This window comes from Marmota marmota, unplaced genomic scaffold, assembly GCF_001458135.2.
Source record: "Marmota marmota marmota unplaced genomic scaffold, marMar, whole genome shotgun sequence".
NCBI lineage: Eukaryota > Metazoa > Chordata > Mammalia > Rodentia > Sciuridae > Marmota > Marmota marmota.
The window spans coordinates 5494415-5504704 of NW_026000077.1; the positions used below are offsets into that span (position 1 = coordinate 5494415).

The following is a 10290-nucleotide window of genomic DNA, read 5'->3' on the forward strand; positions in this document are numbered from 1 at the left end:
CCCCGCAATTACCCTCAGAGCAAGTGTGGTCTGGCTTCTGCAGGAAGCTCTGAGCAATTGATAGATGTTATCGCTCTTCCCCTCCAAACCTCCCTCCCCAGGAGGTGGCTTGATGACCATGACAAATGTGTCTGGCCTTCCTCTACAGCTGCAAAGACAGGAGGCTCATTTCTTAACCTCCTCACCTAAGTTTTTTTGCCCAAAGTCACCTAGAAGTGAGTGACCATAGAGAGATAACAGACATTTCTTCTATCCTCCCGGCCTTTGTGACAACCTATTGTAACCCCCATCTGCAAATTAGCCATTATTTTCTGTTACATCCTTTCCATCAATGAGCATTTATAAAGCACCTGCTGAGTGCTCAGTGCTGAGTTAATTGCACTAGAGAGGGATATCCAAAAGTAAAAAGAACACTGAGGAATTTAAAATCTAGTTGGAAGACAAAACTAGACAGGAATTCTCCTGTTTCTGTAGCTAATAACTTTAAGAACCAAGGGATTGATTTATGCACATTTTACATAAAATTCATGCAAACTGTTTTTTTTTTCCTATGTATTTGGGGCAGCATGCATCTTTATATCTAGGAAGAGAAAGTAATGTTTGGAAAAAATGTTCATCAGAAAAGTTAAAGGAAGCCATCTGAGACACTGGTAAGTGATAGAGCAGGTGGTCTCTGCAGGCACAGTGACACCATGCAGGTTTGAATCCCCATTTTGCCACTCTGTTACCTCATGCATGTTGTATTCCACTTCTCTAAGTTTCCGTTTTCTTATCTGTAAAATGGGATGGTCATTGCAACATCTCATTGGGTTGTTGTGAGGATTACATAAGATTTAGCAGTGCGTAGCATTTAAAATCAAGTGCTCAATAAATGTAACTGTTTCTGGTGATGAGATGGTGGAGGAGGACAGACGGGAGGGGAAGTCCTGGAGAAGGCAAGACATGAACTGGCCCCTGGGGGAGAAGGCCTGGGGGATTCAGGTTAGGGAAACATTCTCAGCAAAGGGAGAGGCAGAAAGAAATCTCAGCTGTTCTTTGAGAGAGAGAGAGAAGACTGTGCATGAAGTTGCAGAGGAAGGGGACCCACAGTGGAGGGCCTCAGAGTTCAGTTGATTTCCCATTTCCCTTCTGATGCCACCCCATGCACAGCCTCTCCCATTATCAATGTCACCACCAGGGTCATCAACATGCTCTAATCAGTCAAAGTTCATTCTACATTAGGCTTCCCTCTTGGTGTCATGCAATCTGTGAGTTTGGACAAAAATGTATAACGACACACATCCAGATTGTGTGTTTGCGTGTGTGTGTGTATGTGTGTCTAATCTCTTTGACTCTCCTCAACAAAAAGAGGCACAGCACTGAAAATAGCAAAACAAAGTCACCTGAGATAACCTCTTCAGCAAAACCAGGCATTCAGGCATCCCCACACACTTCAAAAGACCTACGAATGGGCCCAAATCACCAAGTAAAATCACCTCACTGATGTCAACAACTGACCAAGGAAGCAAGGGGAAGAAACAAAGAATGGGTGAAGGTTTGAAGAGCTAGGCAACTCCTTGATTACTAACAAACAGCCTTAGAAGGAGAAGATTTCACAAAGGTGATAAATGGGACAAACCCAGCTGAGACTGGGAGGCTTTAGAACGGTTTGTAATTGGCAAGAGCCCAATTCCCCTTCAGAGAGAGGGCTGAAGTAGAGGATGATTTTTCTCATACAAAAGTGTCCTGGATGGACCTGGATGGATCGTTGCCTGATCTAACATCACCGAAACAGGAAAATTGAATTCAAGGCCAGCAGAGGGGTCACATGTGAACATTTTTTTTTTTTTTGACTCTGGAAGTCTGCTATGAAGAGGCAGGAATGGACAGTAATGGAAGCGGAGGGAACCCTGGGTGTCTGTTCCTTCTGCCTTCCTGTCCAGGGAATAAAATGGTCTAGATTCTTAGATTCTGGGGGAAGGACTACCTTATATAGAGACAGCAATTGGATATGGTCACACCAGGCTCTGATCCATGTATTCTTTGCCCTGAAAGACCATCCCCAACCTCCTTCAAATCAGCAGGAATGACACAAAGAGAGTCTGCATTTAACTTCCCCTCCTCTTCAGACAGATATTCTGCCAAATCGCTGACACCTACGAGGGGAAATGAAATTACAGCAAAAAAAAAATATACCAGATAACTGAAGAATGCAACCACTAATTAAAGAAAGGTAATAAACTTAATTGTCCATACTAAATGGAATCGATTTGAAATAAGCATAACATGTACTATTGAAGAGAGATGATAAGATATTGTTAACATCAAGTGAATACCATATAATTTTTTTAAAAGAATCAAGTAAAAAATACCAGGTAAGAAAAATTCAGCAGTTTAATTAAGGAACTTCATTAAAGAGAGAAATGACAGAAGGAATACAAATTTGAATTTGTGAGCAAAGGCTGAGGCTGAAGAACTATCTCACCACAAGTCATCAGGAAGAAATAAAATGAAGAGAAAGAGAATAGAAATTTTAAGATCCATGTAATAGAAGACCAGAAGAAAGCAAACAGAGGAAGATGTGATACATAGCAATGCCATGGTCCCCACATACCTCTCACAATGTATAATCAGTCGCCTCTCACATTGACACCAGGGGACCAGTTTTTACCACTGGGATAATAATAAACATGATGCAAGCAAAAAAGAAAAATGTGTTAAGTACTTGTGCCTTGGGGTTAGAGTAAGACTTGTGTGGTCATGTGACTTGTTTTGACCAATGGAATGTCAGTAAATCTGATCAAACACAGACTTACTAAGCACCTGAGCCCAAACACTGCGTTGGCTGTGTACGGATGCTTAGTACAGACTCTTAGAGGATGAAAGATCACAGAGAGAGGCCTAGCCCTCCCAGCTGTCTGACCAGCCCAGACCCTGGATTCTTGTCAGCTGGAAGCAGCCATAACTATGACTTCTCAAAATCGATAAACCATCCAGCCGATTCACAGAAGCATAAGAAATAATTGTTCTTTCAAACCACTAAGTTTGGGGGAAATTTATGATGTGTTCAGCAATAGAAAATTGATACGGGCAATAATGTATGGATAAAGAATGACCTAAAATTTCCAGAGTAAAAGATGTTAAAATGAAATTTTTAAAAAATTTAGATGGAAAGGCTAATACAATGCCAAAATTTTAAAAAAAGAAAAGAAGTTCATCTAGGATGTAATAGCTTCAAACTTCAAAAGGCAATTCTAAAATCATACCAAAAGAGAATATATGACTTACAAAGTAACATGAATAAGTTTGACATCAGATTTCTCAACTGGGACATTAAAATCAAGAAATTGATGGAGCATTATTTCCAAGAAGTAAAAAAATAAAATAAAATAAAAGGACTGCAAACCTAGAGCTAAATTATTCCACTTAACTGTGAAGATTCAATAAAGATATTCTTGGCTAAAGAAGGTTATTGGAACTTTACAAGAGACACTCCTAATTGTGCTCCTTAAACAAAACAAACAAAAACAATGTATTAAGTCATCAACTAAGAGAGGTAAATACAATAAAGGAGAAAAATAGATAAAACTCCCGCAAGAGCAATAAGGGAGTAAAAATGAGAAGATACAAAGAAATAAAATGCAGAGTAAAAGGGGAAAGATTAACTAAAGACATAATCAATTTTAAACCTAATGAATGGCTGATTACTTTGGACCTTTCTCAGTTGCTTTATTTTGTCATGAAATAAAACTTAACCTTACCCTAAAATAAATAAATAGATAGATAGATAGATAGATAGATAGATAAAGAAATAAAAATAAACCTAATGAAAGAGTATAATGAAGAACTATCTGCTCATAAATTTGATAACAGATAAAATGAGAGGGTACTTCCTCAGGCAAAATTATTTCCAAGAAGAAATGGAAAATTCAAATTAACTATTATAAATTGAAATAGTCATAAAGCAACTCTCTTCCTAAACACACAAACACACATACATTTAAATACACAAGTTATAGATAACCCCTACCTTATCCAAGGATCCAAAGCAACCCTACTCATTTTATGAAGCATGTATAAACCAAGTTCTGAAACTAGAAATAAAGAGTACAAGAAAACATCCTTTATGCTGGCAAGAACAAGATGGAAAATATAACATAAAATTAAACACTATTTACAGTAGCAACAAAGTAATAAAGGATCTATGAATCAACCTAAGGAGGGAAATCCATATAGAGAAAGTTAAAACCTTATTACAGTACATAAATGTTTATGCACAAATGAAAAGATGTGAAATTTTTCCTCCAAATTTATCTGCCTAATGTCATCTCAATAATATTTTGAGATCTTAAGTATATTTATTTGTACATATATACACACACATATATAAAGATACATGTATGTACATACACAAACACATATAAAATAAAGGTCCATAAATACTAAGGCAATTTTGAAAATGATAAGTAAGTGGTCAAGAGAGAAAGAGGACAACAGAGAAGGAAGCAGGGCTCGGCCCGCTGCACCAGATGATCAGTATATCATATGGGACTGGGGATTTAGCTTAATGGTTGGGTATTTGCCTAAGCAAGTGTGAGATCTTGGGTTCAACCCCAGCACCACAAAAATAGAAAGTATATAATATAAAGTTGTAAAAATAAGTATATTGATATACTAGGAATAAAACACTCAAAGGTGGCCTAAAGACCAAGAGGACAACTGACATCTCAGATGATTCAGTAGTGCCAGCAGGGAATGGTGAGGCTCGCTGCTATCTTGGTAGAATAGAAGTGGGAAGAGCACAGCAGGCCAGCTGTGAGAGTTATTTCCTTCAAATGACCACAGGAGGGACTTGGGTTGTGGCTCAGTGGTAGAGTGTTTGCCTCTCATGTTTGAGTCCCTGGGTTCAATCCTCGGCAACACATATAAAAATAAAATAAAATAAAATAAAAATAGTTAAAAAAAAGACAGGAGGAATTTCTGACTGAAGAGATACAGGAGTTAAGAGAAAAAGAACACGGAGTTGTATGATGGGATTTGAGGTTGATAAGATGAAGTAGGGGTAGACTGTGCAGGATATTTGTACGAAGTTAATCTTAGAAAGGTTAAGTATAGGGGTAGCATAGAGAATAAGTCATAAGAGAAATAGACCAATTAGGTCAACTGGAGAAACACTCATTGAATTCTTGCAATTGTCAGGCAGGGAATAGTGAGAGACTTAGTTTGCTAAAACTGTGGGAATTGAGGTGGGAAGGGAAAGATAGAGATAGGAGATATTAAGTATGTTGAATCTGAGTGACTTATTAGATTAGTTAAAGTAGATGGCAAGGGGAAACAGATTCAAGAAAACCCTTGAGTTTTCTAGTTTTGTTAGGAGATAAATGGTAGCAGCATTAACCAAGATAGGAAATCCAGGGGCATTTATTTGGCCAGAAATTTATTTAATTTTTTTTATACAAGTACGGACACTTCCAATTACAGTATGCTTGTTCAGTGGGTAATTGGAAATGAAGCTCTAGAACTTACACTAGGGCGAAGTATATAGAACCAATACTCTGACCAGAATTGGGGAAGTAATTGAAGCCATGAATATGCTCAAAATTTCACAGCAAATGAATGTGGAAGGTACATGTCAGCTACTTGAGTTCCTGGCTGTCCATGGTCCAAAGGCAGAATCCAGTCCTGTTTCTGAGAGGTGCAGGGAATTCTGGGAAAAGTGAGAACCACATTTGGCAACTGTCAGATCACATCTGCTTTCTGTGGCATGGTTTCCTCACTGACTGACGATCCCAATACATAAATACATGTAACACATCAAACAGACAAATCCACTCTGCTCCGATCTGCCTAAATATTTAGACACAGCCAAGCAGTGACAGAAATTATTAGGAAATTGAAATTCCAGTCACTAAAGGTGATCAGTGAAGCAGAGAACAGCTCTCATTTCAATCCAACTCTCATCTTCAGAACTGTGGTTGGCTCGTCACCTCCAGAATGAAGAAAGGACACAGTTCAACACGTGTGGAAGTTTCTCTGTTTGACTGGTCACATCTAGGTCAGCCTTTAATTCTCCTCTGAGAATCTTCTCATAGTATCCCCCCCCCCCATGAGAGTAGATTGGGGAAACAAACAAAGGGTAGGGTATAAGTAAAGTTAAAAGAACACAGAGGGGCTGGGATGGTAGCTGAGTGGTAGAGAGCTTGCCTAGCACATGCGAGGTACTGGGTTCGATCCTCAGTACCACATAAAAAAAAATAAAATGAAGATATTATGTCCATCTGCAACTAAAAACGTTTTTAAAAATACAGAATTCAACATTTAATGTTGGACTAAATTCAAGTCCCAGATCCACTGGTTCCTACCTATAACAAAACCTCTGCAAATCTATTCTTCTCTATAAAATAAGAACACTAAGTCCTGACCTACCTGCCTCCAAAGGGCTCATGGGAGTCAAGAGCTAATGTATGTCTCTAGGTTTTGAACTGTGTTCTCTGGGGCTCTCATCTCTCAGGACCCACAGCTACAAGGACGAACAAGAGGAAGGAATATCTCCTAGAGCAGGGCTCTGCTGCCCCATGCCTGCTACACCAGAGGCAGTTGCACTTTTACTTTCTTTGTATACTAAGTTTCCAAAGGAGATGCTGTTTGAAACTATCTGCTTCTAAAACATCCTTGAAAACCACTGACATGAATGAAAGGGCCATACATAAATATAAATTATTATTATGAGGGAGTAAATTCATTGCCCTGGCTGAATAGATGAAGAAGAACAGGTATCTGCAATGAGCTTTTTGGATTATCTATGCACTGCAATTTCTGGTATCCTCTCTTGACCTTGATTATCAGATATGTGCATTTTATTATAATAATTATAACTTGGCTCCTAGTACCACCCTAAATTACTTCTCCTTCTATAGGACCACAGACTTTTGTTGGTTGCATCTAAGGATGGGTACTGAGTAATGGGGATTGCTACCCTCTTTCACCCGTCCTAGTTTAATTACAATCCCTCCCTCAGTCTGCTTCCCAGTAAAATTGTTGGGAAGAGGCAGCACCCCAGCTGTTTCCGCTGGAGGAACACAGTTCAGGAGACTGCCATCCCCCCTTCAACCTGGAGTTCCTGTGGGAGAACTCAATTTCTCTCAAAGTTTCAGCACATTATTTCACACCATTAGACCAGGCTGAATCACAAAAGAGGGTGCCAGGGAAAAGAAACTGAGCCTAGGTTTTCTGCAGGCAGACCATTAATGACTTTGCTCTGGTGTGTCTTAATAGAGTTCCCAGGAGCTCAGGATCTAAATAGTCTGTAGCGCTAATCTTCCCAGTAATGGGGAATAGGGTTGACAAAGGAAAAATTTCAGATCTGTTCTAGTTTTGAAGAGAGGCATAAGTCCTGATCAGGTATGGTGACCCGAGAAGCTGGGGCTAGTTAATTACTATCCACATGTAGGAATAATATCAGCTAGCCATCAGTCCTTTCTTTTCAGCTATAACATCCAAGAAATGATCGTCAGGAATAAAGGGAGCATTTAAGGAAGCTCTTAAATTCTTGATTATCTTAGCCTCTGAAGACTGCAGGGCTTTCAATCAACATCTCTCCAGGCAGAAGCTTCTGTAGTCAACTCACTGTTTCCAAGGCCTGTTTCTGCCTCCTCAGGGATGTGTCGCACAGCAGTTTCTCTCTCCTGGAGTGTTGCTTTCTCGAATGCCACCTGGTCATCCAGCCAGGAGACCGAGAGGAAGCACTGCAAATCTTGTCATTTCTATTCACTGGGGAAAAGGGAGGGATGGACTATTCCGTAAGTTCAGGTTCAAGACCTCAGTAACTTCTGGTCATCACAGGAGTGTGAGAAAATGTTTGGGTCTCTCACTGTGGTAAGCAGCAGTATTGTATGTAGGTACAAAAGTGAAATTCTAGAATCTTCTTTTTACCCCAAGCTGAAGTAGGAAAGATATTCAGAGCGAGCCCTGCTGGCATCTAGGAGGACCACAGAATCCCAGCTTCCATCAGCTTGTATCATAAAAGGGTTGGAGTGAGAACAGTGTCAACTGAAGGATAAGGCCCAAAGAATAGGGTCCAAACTGTCAGACCTCATTTAGGAGCTTCCAGAACCTTACCGGGGAGCACTAGGTCCAGCCACTTCCTCAAAGAGTTGAGGAACACCATTGCCACAGGAGCCCAAAACATGATCCATCCAGTTAGAAGTTGCTTTATCATGAAAACTCCAGAGATGTATCATGGCAGGCATGCTGCCCCCAACCTCAAGCCCCAAATGCTCTTAGTTAGAATATTTCTAAGAGCCAAGTGTCTATCATTCAGAAGAGCCCCCTTTGCAGGATGAGCTGAAGAGGAGAAAAGAAACTAAGAAGAAAACTAATACTTGTGGAAAATCGATTTGTATAAGGCCCGGTGATAGTTGCTTTTACAATGAGCACTTTCAAGACTCTTGGCAACCCTGTGGGCTAGTTCTTATTACTCCCCATTTTTTAAGCGAGGAAACTGAGAGTTGGAAAGGACAGGCACAGTGCCCAAGGCAACATCACTAATAAGGGGGTAGAACTGAGATTTTTTTTCTCTTGGCCATTATATTTAATTAACTAATGACTAAATCTTCTTGGTTCTGCCTCTTAAATAAGCATTAAATTGGTCTCCTCTTTGCCAACTTTATTACCAGGAGCCTCGCTTAGGCCTTCATCAATGTCTTGTCTTGAGCATAGCAATAACCAATTTACTGGTCTGCCTACATGTCTCACTACTACTGCTAATCCCCTTCCTTCCTGACCCCATCAGCCCCATCTCATCATCCTCTACACTGGCCATGTTTTGCCCTTACCAGCTAAACTGAACTGTCTTGGTAAAAATTTTTTTTTCTCCTTTAAATCTCAACTTAGAACATCAGCTCCTCTGTGAATCCTGCTCTCACATCACAAGCAGGCTTATACACTCCACCCACAGCATGGTAGTACCCCATGCCCAAGTCTTTCTTAGCAATGTTTACATGGTGTCAAAATTGGCTCCTGAAGAGTGTGTCTGTATTGTCATCGTCTTCTAAGCGCTTTGTGGATAATGACAACCGCCATTCATTTCTCCCTTGCATTTACAGCATCTTACCCATAGTAGGCACTAAATGAGAACTTGTTGAACAATGCAAATAAATGAATGAGTGAAATTTTTTAAAAATCCACTGAATGAAACTTTAAACAATAGTTATCTGACTCCAAAGCTGTACCAATAAAAGAGTCTTGAATCATTACTAAAATATTAGATTTCTTTTGTAAACACAAAAGGAAGAAGAAAAATAATTATAGAGTACCCTTCGTAGGTAAAATTTGAATTCAAAACAGAAAGTAATATTATTCGCTTCGCTTGCAAAAAGGACACACACAGAACCATGATAAATTATGTTTATGCAATACTTCACAGTTTTCAAAAGATACTTACAGGCTCTATTTCATTTGAACTTCATAGCAAATCGGAGGGGTAAGACAGTAGATGGGTTTTTTAATCCCCATTTTTCAGATGATGAAGCTGAGGATCAGCCAGGTTAAAGTGACATACCCACAGTCACACAGAGGCAGAGATAGGACAGAACCCATGAATTCTGAGTGCAAGCCCAGAATTCTTTCCTCTTTACCAGGGCACCTCTTGAAGAAGGCTTTGATCATCCCATGTGAAAATGTACTGTGATTTGCTAGCTTACTGCACTCACAAACTTCTCACATCCCTTCCTGAAAAAGGCAGTAGAGTCCCAGGTATCTGAGGAGGTCAAAAGACTATAGGTGGACAAAGTCCTTCTGAGTCTAGACTTGGTCCTCCCCAACCTTTCTCAGCCTTCCTGGCCAACCGTTGGCACTGTGTTGCAGCTGCTTTTATCCCAAGCTCTAGACACGCCTTTCTGCAGGCTACAGAGGGTAAACATGCCAGGTACAAGCAGGGTGGGAACCCCGGGTGAATGAGGGGAAGTCGAAAGAGGCAGGCACACCCAGGTTCAAATTCCAGCCCTACCTACTTTTCCATACAGTGTTCTGTTCTTCCAGCACAGTGTTGAACATGCTTTTCTTACCCAGTAAATTGCTGTAGTGCCTTTCGAAAATCACATGACTATATGCTTGAGCTGTTTATTCTGTTCCAAAGATGGATTTATTGTTTCACCTGATGCCATACTATCTTAATAGCGTACCTTGACACTAAGTCTTGAAGGTAGGTGGTTTAAGTCCTCCAACTTGGTTCTCTTCCTCCTTTCTTTGGGCATCCTAAGTTCTTGCATATAAGTGAGAATCAGTTTGAGATTTTCTTTTTTTTTTTTTTTT

At 40.0% G+C, this 10290-nt stretch overlaps 1 long non-coding RNA gene across 1 annotated transcript in view; it reads left to right on the plus strand.

The window, feature by feature from the left end:
• LOC125620181 overlaps window positions 1-10290 on the plus strand; it is a 100555-nt gene that overhangs the window by 58777 nt on the left and 31488 nt on the right. The window lies entirely within an intron of this gene.